General features: G+C 55.5%; 1 pseudogene; it reads right to left on the bottom strand.

Annotated features, from left to right (window-relative positions):
• Positions 1-1,722: 1,722 nt before the first annotated feature.
• On the bottom strand, positions 1,723-13,696 carry LOC119966500 (annotated as a pseudogene).
• Between the last annotated feature and the right edge of the window lie 869 nt (positions 13,697-14,565).

Here is a 14,565-nt window from a genome sequence, read left to right as displayed (position 1 = left end):
ACAATGCTACCGTGTTGCCATAGTCCCAGATGACCACGGGCTGCTTTCCCCTTTGAGGCAGAGAGCTGACTGGTGGTGATTTAGCCTGAGGATCACCACAGCTCAGGCGAGGGGCAAGGTTGAGAAGGTGGGCCTTCATGGATAACCTCAGCAGTATGGGAATTGAACTGGCCCTGCTTCAGAAACCCCAGCCAACTGAACTCATCCGGCCCCCTCTAGCTAGAACGGTAAAGGTAGGCTGACACCGTTGTGTAGTGCTGAGGGAGTGAAAGAGAAATGTCTTTCGAATGAGATGTTAAACTCGGGTAGATGTAAAAAAAACAAGGGCCTGTACAATTATCTGCTGAAGAACAGAGACATTATCTTCATTGCCTTCAGGAGAGGTAGTAAAACTCTGCAGGCACTTGAGGGATTGGATCGGATTTGTTTATTGTCACGTGTACCGAGGTTCAGTGAAAAGTATTTTTCTGCGAGCAGCTCAACAGATCATTAAGTACATGGGAAGAAAAGGGAATAAAAGAAAATACATAATAGAGCAACACAAGGTATACAATGTAACTACATCAGCACTGGCATTGGGTGAAGCATACAGGGTGTGGTGTTAATGAGGTCAGTCCATAAGAGGGTCATTTAGAAATCTGGTGACAGCAGGGAAGAAGCTGTTTTTGACGGTTATTTGAGTTCTTATGTTTTATTTGTCATTGTATTGTCCTGGAGCCAGTCACAAGAGTAAGGGCGGAATGGATTGAAACAAAAATATTCAAATAGTTCAGGAACTGAGCCTGAGCTCGTCAATATTTCTGGTGACTGGAGGAGAGTGGCACAGAATGTGATCTGCTCGGAGATAAAACAAAACAAACCATGCTGCAAACATTCAGCAGGCAAGGCAGCAGCGGGGAAGAGGGAAGCAGAGATAGCATTTCAGATCAATAACCTGTCTTCAGAGCTCAGCTCTGGTCTGTGCTGCTCACAGAGGATAGTGTGAACACACTACAAGAACAAGGTGTAAAGCTGGACTTTACACTACCCTGCTGGTGGGCCTGAAGTTCAGGAGAGGCTTGTAAAGTCCAATGGATGAACTTCCTATTGCTTACATGTCTGCTCCCAACCTGTCTGACGTTTTACAGTAGGTGGGTGGGGACTGGGTGGGATGTTGGGCATCAGGTGGTTGATCCACCCTGTGCCTGTTGAGTGTTCCAATTACTTATCACTTAAGGGCCTCATTCCATATTTTACCTGCAGAGGGGGAGGGGCGATCCCATCCCATCCCATCCCATCCCATCTGGTGTTGGGTAAGGAGGAAGGAACTACCTTTTGGGGTCTCCTGGGACCATTGGAGGCATCCACCCCCAACCAGGTCATTCTCCCCCTTTAACCTGCCCCCCAACCTCTTGAAACTGGTCTCCCATTTTGACAACCCCGCATGCAGCCTTACATGGGCTCCTTGGCTTCTTGGGGTTGCCTGTCGTCCCAGCAATGGTCACTGCTCCAGTCTGTCACAGCTGGGATTACAGAGCTGCCGGCCGATCTGATCCAATCTAAGACTGGATTTCCAAACAAGTGTAATAATAATGGACAAAAAACACGGAAATGTTGAACTTTGAATAAGACTTGAGTCTTTTAAGATTGGACATACAAACTGAGAATGGCTGACAATGGCTGGTGGGTGATATTCTTGAGACAGACAATGGAACCCTACCTGTTCCTCGACAAGGATTCCTCTTTTTTTTCATGGGCAATAGATCTTTATTTCATTCTTTGCATAAACGTTTTATGTTGCTGGAGCAACAGCCCACTGGGACCTTTGGACTGATACGTGGGTGTGGGTCTTGGCCAGATGATCAGTGAATTCCTGGTATGGGGCCTTGGTAAACAGTCTCTTTCCACAGATCTGGAGTCAGATAACTGTAGGTCTGAGAGATGGCATCAAAAGTAGCTTTAGCAAAGTTTTTTAAAAAAGTATTTTTATTCAGGTTTTGCAGAATTCTTCATAAAAGAACAGTAATAACAATAATAACAAAACTAACTAGAGTGAATATTAACATAGTGTAAAAAGAGAATATAGAATAACAATTAAATAGACATTACCCCATGCGACCCAGTCTTCCCACACCATCCCAATGAAGCACTCACCCCTCTCATCCCCACGGTGCCTTTTAAAAAAAATATTTTTTTGAAATAATTTTTATTCAAGTTTTCAACAACAAATTTTATCACAACAGAGAAAAACAGTAACGCCTCCCCTCCAATACAAAAACAATAAATTAACAAGAAAAAGAAATAAGCATAAAACCATGAGAACAAACCCCCATAACGAACCCGTAGCCCCCCCCCCCCTCCCCCGGCTACCGTCCTCCGATTCCCATCCATTTTCCCCTGATTCTTGGCTACCTGGCTATTCTTCCTCTTGTACATTGGCCACAAATAGGTCCCGGAACAGTTGCGTGAATGGCTCCCATGTTCTGTGGATGCCGTCGTCTGACCCTCGGATGGCGAATTTGATTTTCTCCATTTGGAGAGATTCCGAGAGGTCGGACAGCCAGTCTGCAGCTCTGGGCGGTGCTGCTGACCACCAGCCAAACAGGATTCTACGGTGGGCGATCAGGGAGGCAAAGGCAAGGGCGTCCGCTCTCGCGCCCAGCAGGTCTTCCAGTAGTGTCTGTCGTGGCAGTTGTGGGTACGTCCTTGTCTCCTTTCGTAAGAAGTTTTTGAGCTGCAGATACCGTAGCTCGTTCCCCCTGGCTAGCCGAAATTTCTTTGTCAGTTCGTCCAGTGTTGCGATCCTGCCGTCCGTGTATAGGTCCCTGACTGACAGTGCCCCTCCGTCCTGCCTCCACCTTTTGAAGGTGGCGTCAGTCAGTGCTGGTGTGAACCTATGGTTGTTGCAGATGGGAGCTTTGTCCGACATTTTGGTCAGGCCAAATTGCTGCCGCAGTTGGTTCCAGGATTGGAGGGTGGCTGTCACCACTGGGTTGCTGGAGTGTTTTTTGGGTGGGGATGGGAGTGCTGCCGTGGCGAGGGCCCGGAGGGAGGTCCCCATGCAGGAGGCCTCCTCCGCACGCACCCACTTGGCCTCTGGCTCCTGGATCCATCCCCTTACTCGCTCGGCTGTTGCCGCCCAGTGGTAGAATTGTAGGTTTAGAACATAGAACATAGAACAGTACAGCACAGAACAGGCCCTTCGGCCCTCAATGTTGTGCCGAGCCATGGGAGGGCTTACCCCCCCCTGGATTTTGTTTTTTGTAGGACCTTCTTTGGGATCCTAGCATCTGGACTCTCCCTGCGAGGGAGGCCACAAACAGCCCCCCCCCCCCCCCCCCCCCCCCCCCCCCCCCGCCCCCTTGCGGGTGTACTGGGAAGATCTCGCTTTTGCTCATGTTGAGTTTGTAGCCCGAGAAGGCTCCAAACACTTTCAGGAGCGCGATGATTCCGTCCATGCCGCTCTGTGAGTCCGAGATGTAAAGGAGTAGGTCATCTGCATAGAGTGAGACTCTGTGCTCTCTGCCTCCCCTTCGGATCCCCCTCCAATTTTTTGCTGCCGTGAGCGTGATTGCTAGCGGTTCGATTGCTAGTGCGAACAGCAGCGGGGACAGTGGGCATCCTTGTCTGGTGCCCCTGTGCAGCTAGAAGTATTGGGAGTTGGTATTGTTGGTCCATACGCTCGCCATGGGAGCGTTGTATAGGAGCTTTACCCAAGTGGTGAACCATGTTCCAAGCCCGAACCGCTCCAGTACCTCGATGAGGTATTTCCATTCGACTCTGTCAAAGGCCTTTTCTGCGTCCAGGGAGACGATCACCTCTTGCGTTCTCTCCCCAGAGGGGGTCATTATCACATTCAACAGGCGCCTGATGTTCGAGGTAAGCTGTCAACCTTTGACGAAGCCCGTCTGGTCCTCTGCGACCACTTCGGTACACAGTCTGCTAGCCTTTTGGCTAGGATTTTGGCCAGTATTTTGGCGTCTGCGTTCAGCAGTGAGATGGGTCTGTATGACCCACATTCCATTGGGTCTTTGTCTTTCTTAGGTATCAGCGAGATTGAGGCCTGTGCTAACGTGGGTGGCAGTGTGCCCCTAGCTAGCGAGTCTGTGAACATCTCCCGCAGGTGCGGGGCCAGCGCTGTCGTATATGTTTTGTAGAAGTCCGCCGGGAATCCGTCCGGTCCCGGCGCCTTCCCCGTCTGCATGGAGCTAATGCTGTCCATGATCTCTCCCAGTGCTAGTGGTGCTTCCAGGTCCCGTTTTCTGCCCTCTCCCACGACTAGTATGTCCAGTCCATAAAGGAACCGGTTCATCCCAGCCTTCCCCGTTGGGGGCTCTGTGGTGTACAGCTCTTGGTAGAAGGCCTTGAAGGTTTTGTTAATCTTTTCTGGTTCTGTTTCCAACGTGCCTCCGGTACCCCTGATTTGCGCAGTTTCTCTGGTGGCTGCCTGCTTTCTCAACTGGTGTGCCAACAGGCGGCTGGCTTTGTCTCCGTGTTCGTACAGGGTCCAGCGCGCCTGGCGGAGTTGGTGCACTGCTTTCCTGGTGGAGAGCAGGTCAAAGTTCCTTTGTAGTGAGAGACTTCCGGTGGCGGCAATGCGGAGCTAAGCGGCATGTTCGGCAGCTCCCGCGGATAACGGACTTTGGGGCTCTTTTCAGGGCCCCCAACGGAACTTCGTCGATGAATCCCGACGTGGGAAGGGGACTGGAGTCGATCCCTACGGTCCTATGGTCCGGACCAGGAGTGGGGTAAGAAGAAAAATGGTGGAAGCACCCCTGGAAAAGCGGGGGAAGAGAAACAAAATGGCGGCCGGCGCAGGCCCGGAGGAGTGGAGGCAGTGGGCGCAGGAGCAGCAGGCGACTCTGCTGCACTGCTTCCAGGAGCTTAAGGTGGAGCTGCTGGAGTCGCTGAAGGTAACCAACAGGGAGCTGATGGAGACCCAGACAGCCCAGGGGGCTGTGATCCGGGAGCTGCAGCAGCAGGCCTCCGAAAGGGAGGATGAGGCCGTGGCCGTCGAGGGGAAGGTGGAGATGCACGAGGCGCTCCATAAAAGGTGGCAGGAGCGGTTCAAGGAGCTGGACAACGGGTCGAGGTGGAAGAATTTGCGGATCCTGGGGCTCACGGAGGGGCTGGAGGGGTCGGACCTGGCGGCCTATGTGGTCGTTATGCTGAACTCGCTGATGGGGACTGGGTCCTTCCAGGGGCCCCTGGATCTGGAGGGGGCCTACAGAATTCTGGCTAGGAGGCCCAAGCAAAACGAGCTGCCGAGGGCGGTGTTGGTGCGGTTTCATCGGTTTGTGGATCGCGAGTGCGTGCTCCGGTGGGCCAAGAAGGAGCAGAGTAGCAAGTGGGAGAACACGGAGGTGCGGATCTTCCAGGACTGGAGTGCGGAGGTGGCGAGGCGGAGGGCCGGGTTCAACCGGACGAAGGCGGTGCTCCACAGACGGAGCGTGAAGTTTGGTATGTTACAGCCGGCGCGTCTGTGGGTCACCTACAAGGTCCGGCACCATTATTTTGAGTCCCTGGAGGAGGCGTGGGCCTTTGTGCAGGCCGGGAAACTGGACTCAAACTGAGGGTCTAAGATGGGGGATGCAGTATAATACTGTACTTGTGTTTGCTCTGATTAATGCAAGATGTGGGTTGGCCTTAGGGTGGGTGGGGTGATGTCGTTATGTCTTTTTTGTATGGGTCTGGTGGACGGGTTCGAGCAGGGGGGTAAACGGGGAGTTCGGGGAGCTGGTGGGGGGGGGGGGACTGGCAATGGGAGATGCCCTAGAGGAGGCGGGGCTGGGCAGGGCGAAAGCGCGGGCTTTTCTCGGGTTTCCCGCGCTGAGAGAGTGTGGGGGCGGAGTCGGGGCTGAGAAGCGCGGGCCGTTGCTGGCTGTTTTCTTTCCCCGCGCAAGAGCGGGGGGGGGGGGGGGGGGGGGGGGAGGACCTGCTGATGGGCACGAAGGAGGAGGGGTAGTCTCACGTGGGGAGGAGTCGGAGGTAGGGCGGGAGTCGCCGGGGTCAGCAGAAGTTAGCTGGCTCACGGGAGGGCTATGGAGGGAGGGGCGAGGCTAGGAGGGGTCCTAGCCTTGGAGAGCGGGGTACCGTGTTGCTGCTGAAACGGTCAGGAAGGAGCTGGAGGATGCAGGGGATGCTGGAGGGGGGGAGTTGCCGCCGTGGGGAACTGGCAGAGCGGCGGACGCTGGCCAGTGGTGGGCAGGGGGTGGGTTATGGCTAATCGGCAGGGGAGGGGGGCAGGGAGCCCTCTGATCCGGCTGATAACCTGGAATGTGAGGGGGCTGAATGGGCCGGTCAAACGGGCCCGGGTGTTTGCGCACTTGAAGGGGCTGAAGGTGGATGTGGCCATGCTCCAAGAGACACACCTGAAAGTGGCGGACCAGGTTAGACTGAGGAAGGGATGGGTGGGCCAAGTATTTCACTCGGGGCTGGATGAGAAGAGTAGGGGGGTGGTGATCCTGGTGGGGAAGAAGGTGACGTTTGAGGCGTTAAATGTGGTGGCTGACAGTGGCAGGAGATATGTGATGGTGAGTGGTAAGCTGCAGGGGGAGCGGGTGGTGTTGGTGAATGTTTATGCCCCAAATTGGGACGATGCAGGATTTATGCGGCGTATGTTGGGCCGCATTCCGGACCTGGAGGTGGGGGGCCTGATCATGGGGGGGGACTTCAACACAGTACTGGATCCCCCATTGGATCGATCCAAGTCCCGGACGGGTAGGAGGCCGGCGGCAGCTAAGGTGTTGAGGGGATTTATGGACCAGATGGGGGAGAGGTGGGGGGGGGGGGGGGGGGGGGGGGGGGGGGGGGTGGATCCCTGGAGGTTTGCGAGGCCAAGGGCCAGGGAATACTCGTTTTTCTCCCAAGTGCATAAGGCCTACTCGAGGATTGATTTTTTTGTCCTGAGCAGGGGGCTGGTTTCGAGGGTGGAAGATGTTGAATACTCTGCCATTGCCATTTCAGATCATGCCCCGCACTGGGTGGACCTCGGGCTGGGGGAGGAGAGGGACCAACGTCTGCTCTGGCGCTTGGAGGTGGGGCTGCTGGCAGATGAGGAGGTGGCTGAGAGGGTCCGGGGGTGTATTGAGAGGTACCTGGAGGCCAACGACAATGGGGAGGTCCGAGTGGGGACAGTCTGGGAGGCATTGAAGGCGGTGACTAGAGGGGAGTTGATTTCCATCCGAACCCATTGGGAGAGGGGGGAGAAGAGGGAGAGACTGATAGGTGAGGGTGGATAGGAGATATGTGGAGGCTCCTGAGGAGGGATTACTGGGGGAGAGGCGTAGCCTTCAGGCCAGGTTCAACCTATTGACTACCAGAAAGGCGGAAGCTCGGTGGAGGAAAGCACAGGGGGCGGTGTATGAATACGGGGAGAAGGCGAGCAGGATGCTGGCACACCAGCTCCGGAGGCGAGATGCGGCCAGGGAGATTGGGGGAGTAATGGATGGGGCTGGGAAGGTGGTGCGGAGGGGGGTAGATGTTAATGGGGTCTTCAGAGACTTCTATGGGGAACTGTACCGGTCTGAACCCCCGGTGGAGGGGGGTGGAATGGGGCGCTTATTGGACAAGCTGCGATTTCCGAGGGTGGAGGAGGAGCAGGTGGAGGGACTGGGGGCGGCGATCGAGCTGGAGGAGTTGGTTAAAGGGATAGGGAGCATGCAGTCGGGGAAGGCGCCGGGGCCGGATGGGTTTCCGGCGGAATTCTATAAAAGGTATGCGGACCTGTTGGGCCCCCCTGTTGGTCCGGACCTTTAACGAGGCGGAGAGGGAGGGGGGTGGGGGGGGGGGGGGGGGGGCTTTGCCCCCAACTATGTCACGGGCGCTGATTTCCTTGATCCTGAAGCGGGACAAGGACCCTCTGCGGTGTGGGTCACATAGGCCGATCTCGCTGCTAAATGTAGACGCTAAGCTGCTGGCAAAGATCCTGGCCACAAGATTAGAGGATTGCGTGCCGAGGGTCATTCATGAGGACCAGACGGGGTTTGTGAAGGGAAGGTAGTTGAATACAAACGTACGAAAGCTCCTTAACGTTCTTATGATGCCGGCTGTGGAAGGGGAGGCGGAGGTAGTGGTGGCATTAGATGCGGAGAAGGCCTTTGATAGGGTTGAGTGGGAGTATCTGTGGGAGGTGTTGGAGAGGTTTGGGTTTGGGGAGGGGTTTATCCGGTGGGTGAGGCTGCTCTATGAGGCCCCGATGGCGAGTGTAGCCACGAATAGGAGGAGGTCGGAGTACTTTCGGCTCTACCGGGGGACGAGACAGGGGTGTCCCCTGTCCCCCTTGCTTTTTGCGTTGGCAATTGAGCCCCTGGCCATGGCGTTGAGGGAGTCGGGGAACTGGAGGGGCCTGGTGCGGGGTGGGGAGGAGCATCGAGTGTCGCTTTATGCGGACGGGCTGGAGGTGATGAGGATTCTTAGTGAATTCGGGTGCTTCTCTGGGTGTAAGCTGAACCTGGGGAAGAGCGAGTTGTTCGTGGTGCACCCAGGGGATCAGGAGGAGGGGATTGGAAGGCTCCCACTGAAACAGGCAGGGAAGAGCTTCAGGTACCTTGGAGTCCTGGGAGCTGGGGGGCCCTGCACAAGCTCAACCTCACAAGGTTGGTGGAGCAGATGGAGGAGGAATTCAAAAGATGGGATATGTTACCGCTGTCACTGGCGGGGAGGGTGCAGTCCATTAAGATGATGGTGCTCCCGAGGTTTTTGTTCCTGTTCCAGTGCCTCCCCATCCTTATCCCGAAGGCCTTTTTTAGGAGGGTCAACAGGAGTATCACGGTATTTGTGTTGGCGCATGGGACTCCGAGGGTGATAAGAGTATTCCTGGAATGGGGCAGGGATAGGGGGGGCTGGCGTTGCCCAACCTCTGTGGGTACTATTGGGCTGCCAATGCAGCGATGGTGCGTAAGTGGGTAATGGACGGGGAAGGGGCAGCATGGAAGAGGATGGAGGTGGCGTCCTGTGTGGGCACGAGCCTGGAGGCGCTGGTAACGGCGCCGTTGCCGCTCCCTCCAACGAGGTATACCACGAGCCCGGTTTGGGGGCAATGGAGACGGCATAGGGAAGAAGTGGGGGGCTCGATGGAGGCCCCGATAGGGGGGAACTATCAGTTTGTCCCAGGGAGCATTGATGGCGAATTTCTGGGCTGGCACAGGGTAGGGGTTAGGAGGTTGAGGGACCTGTTTGTGGAAGGGAGGTTCGTGAGCTTGGGGGAGTTAGAGGGGAAGTTTGGGCTCCCCCGGGGGAACATGTTTAGGTACATTCAGGTGAGGGCGTTTGCCAGGCAGCAGATGGAGGGGTTCCCCTTGCTGGCCCACGAGAGGTGCGGGATCGGTTGCTCTCGGGGGTGTGGGTTGGAGGAGGGAGGATTTTGGACATATACCGTGTAATGCAGGAGGTAGACGAGGCCTCGGTGGAGGAGCTGAAGGGTAAATGGGAAGAGGAGCTGGGTGAGGAGATTGAGGAGGGGACGTGGGCGGATACCCTGGAGAGAGTGAATTCCTCCTCTTCCTGTGCGAGGCTTAGCCTCATACAGTTCAAGGTGCTGCATAGGGCCCACATGACTGGGACGAGGATGAGTAGGTTTTTCAGGGGCGAAGACAGGTGTACTAGGTGCTCGGGGAGCCCAGCGAACCACGCCCATATGTTTTGGGCATGCCCAGCGCTGGGGGAGTCTTGGAAGGGGGTAGCAAGGACGGTATTGAGGGTGGTGGGATCCAGGGTCAATCCAGGCTGGGGACTCGCAATTCTTGGGATTGCAGTGGAGCCGGGAGTGCAGGAGGCGAAAAGAGGCCGGTGTTCTGGCCTTTGCGTCCCTAGTAGCCCGGCGGAGGATCTTGCTTCAATGGAAGGATGCGAGACCCCCAAGCGTGGAGGCCTGGATCAACAATATGGCGGGGTTCATTAAATTGGAGAAGGTGAAATTTGCCCTGAGGGGATCAGTACAAGGGTTCTTTAGGCGGTGGCAGCTTTTCCTGGACTTCCTGGTGGAACGGTAGGGAAATAGGCCGGCAGCAGCAGCAACCCGGGGGGGTGGGGGGGGGGGGGGGGGGGGGGGGGGGGGGGAGCGGTTTGGTTCGGTGGGAGGGAGAACTGTGTACATGGGTTTATGGGATGTGGCGGGTGTTATCTCTTTCCCTTTTGCGTCTCTTGGAGGAAGACTATGTCGGCCCTCATATTTCTGAGGTGGGTGAGGACTCTGGATCTCTTCACTGGGCCGTTAAGTCCCCTTACGTTCCAGGTGACTATCCTGGTGGGGGGCTTCTGCCCCCTCGCTCCTGTGGGATTAACCATACTTATCTGGTGGACGCGCCACTGCCCTCCAGGGTTTCCCTTTGTTAGGGGGCCGTCCAGGATGGCCGCTGTCACTGCTCTCCCCATGCGGTCAGGTCTCTGCGCTCCGGGGTTTCCCCTTGTCCCGAGGGCACCCGCCATGGCCGTCCACTGTGTGTCCGCCACGCGGGTAGTCCCCTGCACTCTGGGGTCTCCCCTCACCTGGAGACCGTACTGGGTGGGTGCTTGCAGCAGTTCCTTGTTTCGAGCCCTCGGTTGTGGCACTTTGTAGCCCTGTTCCTTTTCTGGCCTCTTTTGTCCGTCCGTCCCTGCATCTCCCCTCCCCGGTGTCTCGCTCCCTGTGTGCCCCCCCCCCCCCCCCCCCCCCCCCCCCCCCAGGCTCTATCCGCTATTCCTGTCCCCATTTGCTCTCCTGGCTCTGACGGGTGTTCCCCCCCATCCCCTGCCTGGCGCCTTCCCCCCTGTTGGGGGCGCTCTGCGGCCCTGCTTTGTCGCGTGCCCCCGGCGCTAGCTTTCCTGCTGGTACGGTGGCTCCCCTCTCGGGGGTTATTGTCTCTCTTCTCCCCTGCCTGGCCTCTACGTTTTCTGCCCGCTCTTCCCCCATCCTACCCTGCACCCCTCTCGCCTGCTCTCCCTTCTCCATTACTCTCGTTCCCTCGTGCTGGGGCCTGGCCTCCCACCTGGAGAGGTCCCTCGGGCAGTGGTTTGCTCTTTGTTCTGGGTGTTCCTGCCGGGGGGGGGGCCTGGCATTGCCTCACCCCTCCCCACCCTCCCATCGGCGTGTTGTTGCCCCTTGCCAGGTGCCCCTCGTCCCTACCCCCACTGGTGGTTTTCCGCCCGTGCTCCTCGACAAACTTGTTTGCCTCAGCGGGGGCTGTAAAGAAGTATTCCCTTTTTTGGTATGTGACCCAGAGTTTTGCTGGGTACAGCATACCAAAACGCACTTTGCTCCTTTGAAGAGCTGCTTTCGCTCTGTTGAACTCAGCCCGTCTCCTAGTTATATCTGCCCCAAGATCCTCATAGATTCGAATGGCGTGTCCTTCCCATTTGCAGGCTCTATTTGCCTTGGCCCAGCGCAGGATTGTCTCCCTATCCCGGTACCAGTGCAGTTTAGCTATGACTGCTTTCGGTTGTTCCCCTGCCCTGGGCTTCGGGCTCAGCGACCGATGTGCTCTGTCCATTTCCGGTGGGTTGGGGAAAGTTTCCCTCCCCACTAAGTTGCCCATCATCTCAGCCATGTATGCTGTGGGGTTTCTACCCTCGCTCCCCTCTGGCAGGCCCACTATCCTTACATTTTGCCTCCTTGAGCGGTTTTCCTGGTCGTCTACTCTGCCCTTCAGGCTCCCCTGTGTTGTGCCCAGTCTCGTCACCTCCCTCTCCAGGTAGGTGACCCGGTCGCTCATGTCGGTCGCTGCTTTCTCCAGTTCCTTAATGGCCGCTTCTTGGGCTTCCAGTTTCTCCCCTTGGGTATCCAATTTCTCCTCTAGTCTGGTCAGAGCCTGCTGCACCCTGACATGACCCTGGCTACTGCTGCCTGCACTGCGGCCTCTCTTTCTGCCTTCACCTCTGCCTTGTTTACCTGCTGATGCTCCCTCAGCTCCTCAGTAAAGGCTGCCTTTCAGTTCCCGCTCCCCCCTGGCCCCAGGGGAGAGGGCACCTGTCAGTCCAGCTCTTTTCGATGCGGCGATACTTTCGTTCCGCCGCTTCGCTCGCCTGAGCTGGCTCGCCCCTTGCCCGGTCTGTATCTGGTGACCCTTCTCCCTCTGCTCAGGCTCTCTTCTGGCATTTTTTCCTCCCACTTCCCTTTCTTCTTCCCTTGTTTTTCTTTTCCCCCCTTTTCCGCACCCTATCTTTATTCTTTGGCTCTTCCCTTTTTCTCCCCTCCTCCCTCCTTTCCTTTGCTACTTTATTTTTCCTCCTTTTATACAACTCCTCTTAGGTGGGCTTGTTTTGGATGGGACAAGAGAGTGCAAGAAGAGAGAGAAAAAAAATAAAAAATAAAATAAAATAAAAAATAATAAAAATATACAGTCCAAAGATGTGCGGGTTAGGTGGATTGGCCATGCTAAATTGCCCGTAGTGTAAGGTTAATGGGGGGATTGTTGGGTTATGGGTATACGGGTTACGTGGGTTTAAGTAGGGTGATCATTGCTCGGCACAACATCGAGGGCCGAAGGGCCTGTTCTGTGCTGTACTGTTCTATGTTCTATGTATATATTTCCCCCTCCCTCTCTTTAACAGTTTTCTTTTGAGTTTTGTTTTTGTAAAAGTTCTTCTCCTTTTCTTCCTTTCCCCTCACTCACCCAGGGTAGAGAGAGAGAGAGAGTCTCTTTGTTCTTGCCTAGTGGTGGTCGCTGCCGGATGGGGGGTTGGGTGGTCCCCGCTGCTCCGTTCGGGTCGCCGCTGGTTGCACCCCGTGCTCTCCCGGTGGGGGTGCTTAGGTCGCTGCTCCTCCGCGCCCTCCTTGCCGCAGGCTGGGCCCCGTTTCGGACCGGGTCGCTGCCGCTCCGCTCCTGGCCTGCGCTCTGGTGCCGCTGGGGGGGTGGGGTGGACCTGGGTGGACCTGCCGCTGCCACCGCCGATGCTGCCGCCGAGGATCCTCTGCTGGCCGTATCGTTGGAGGTGGGGGCGGGGGGTCCCCTTCCCTGCCCTGCCCTGCTCTCTCCGCTGCGGAGATAAAGGCCCCGGCTTCTTCACTGTGCGGGAGCCCCCTTTTAGCGTGACCGCTCAGCTCTCCGCCTGGAAGTCGAATCGAGCTTTAGCAAAGTTGCCCAATGTGGCTGTGCAGCCTCTGGCTGAGGTGTAGCAATCGTCAATACCAGCCATCTGTAGCAGTTTCTTGGGTACAGGAGCTGAGACAATACCAGTACCACGAGGTGCAGGGAGTAGACGCACCAAGACTGAACCACAACGGCCAGTCACCTTGCATGGTACAGTGTGGGGCTCTCCAATTTTGTTACCCCAGTAGCCCCTCCTTACAGGGATGATTGACAGCTTTGCCAGAATAATAGCTCCACGAATGGCAGTGGCCACTTCCTTGGAGCACTTGACACCCAATCCAACATGTCCATTATAGTCACCAATAGCAACAAAAGCCTTGAACCTTGTGCGTTAATCGGCACGAGTTTGCTTCTGTACAGGCATGATCTTGAGAACTTTATCCTTTAAAGCAGATCCCAGGAAAAAGTCAATGATTTCAGACTCCTTTATAGGAAGGGAGAAGAGGTAAATTTCCTCCAGCATTTTGATCTTCATATCGTTTACCAGATGCCCAAGCTTAGTTACTAGCACCCACTCCTTATCTTCAGCCTTTCCACCACGGGCACCACGGCCTCTGCCGCGTCCCCTAGCATGGCCTCGGCCCCGCCCTTCGGGAGACAAAGCACCATGGAAACCTCCTCTACCACCGGCGTCGTCCGCCATTTGATGATGATTTTCAATCAGAAGGACGGCGTGCGGCCTTCTTGACAAGGATTCTTCTGAAGCAGACATAAACTAATCGCTATCTCTGGTGGAGACAATGGGAGATCAATATCATCTCATCAAGAACTACCCTGTCTGTAATGTCTCAGATGGATTTCACCTTCCTGGAATATGGAACGGCTGTGGTAAAAGATGAGCAGAAAACCTGCCCCAGGTGTGTGTGTGTGTGAACTAGTGCTGGGATGTCAGAGTATGAATGTGACACAGAAACAAAAGGCCAGCCAGCAGCAGTGCCTCTGCAAAAGCTTTTTGCACAAATATCTCCCTCCAGGTCATAGCTGAAGAGAAAACCTGGGAAGCTTCTCTGCCAAACTGCAGATTATTGGAATTGGTTTGGGAGCGGCGTTTTCAGAATCCCAAAATGTATCATGGAGTTCAACCAACCTCTCCCTTTAATGGATTGTTGCTTTTGAAGCACATGGCTTGTTCTCCAGGTGTGGTATTACAATAATGGACTCGTGGGTTTTTAAACTCAGCTCCCCCCACCCTCTGACATCACTTCAGTAATATGAGCTGCTTCATTTCTTAAAAGTACATTGCTTAAACATCCATTTCTTAAAGGTACTTTCACATGACAGACTCTCAAAACTAACTTCGCCTGTTGAAGTCAACGGCATTTGAATCCCGAATTGCGATGGCCACAACACTCAATCACCCACACCTCATGAGTTTCGAATATCATATAAAAAATTACTTACTTTGGACTCGATGCTCATTTCTCATCTGTATGAATGGCTGGAATTCTCTGGCCGTTCATGCTGGCAGGATTCTCTGGTCCTGCTGGCAGCGTAGCCCCCCCCCCCCCCCGTGGGTTTC

This window comes from Scyliorhinus canicula, chromosome 1 (assembly GCF_902713615.1).
Source record: "Scyliorhinus canicula chromosome 1, sScyCan1.1, whole genome shotgun sequence".
Lineage (NCBI taxonomy): Eukaryota > Metazoa > Chordata > Chondrichthyes > Carcharhiniformes > Scyliorhinidae > Scyliorhinus > Scyliorhinus canicula.
Note: the sequence above shows the minus strand (reverse complement) of the source record. Positions and strands in the feature narration are given on the sequence as shown.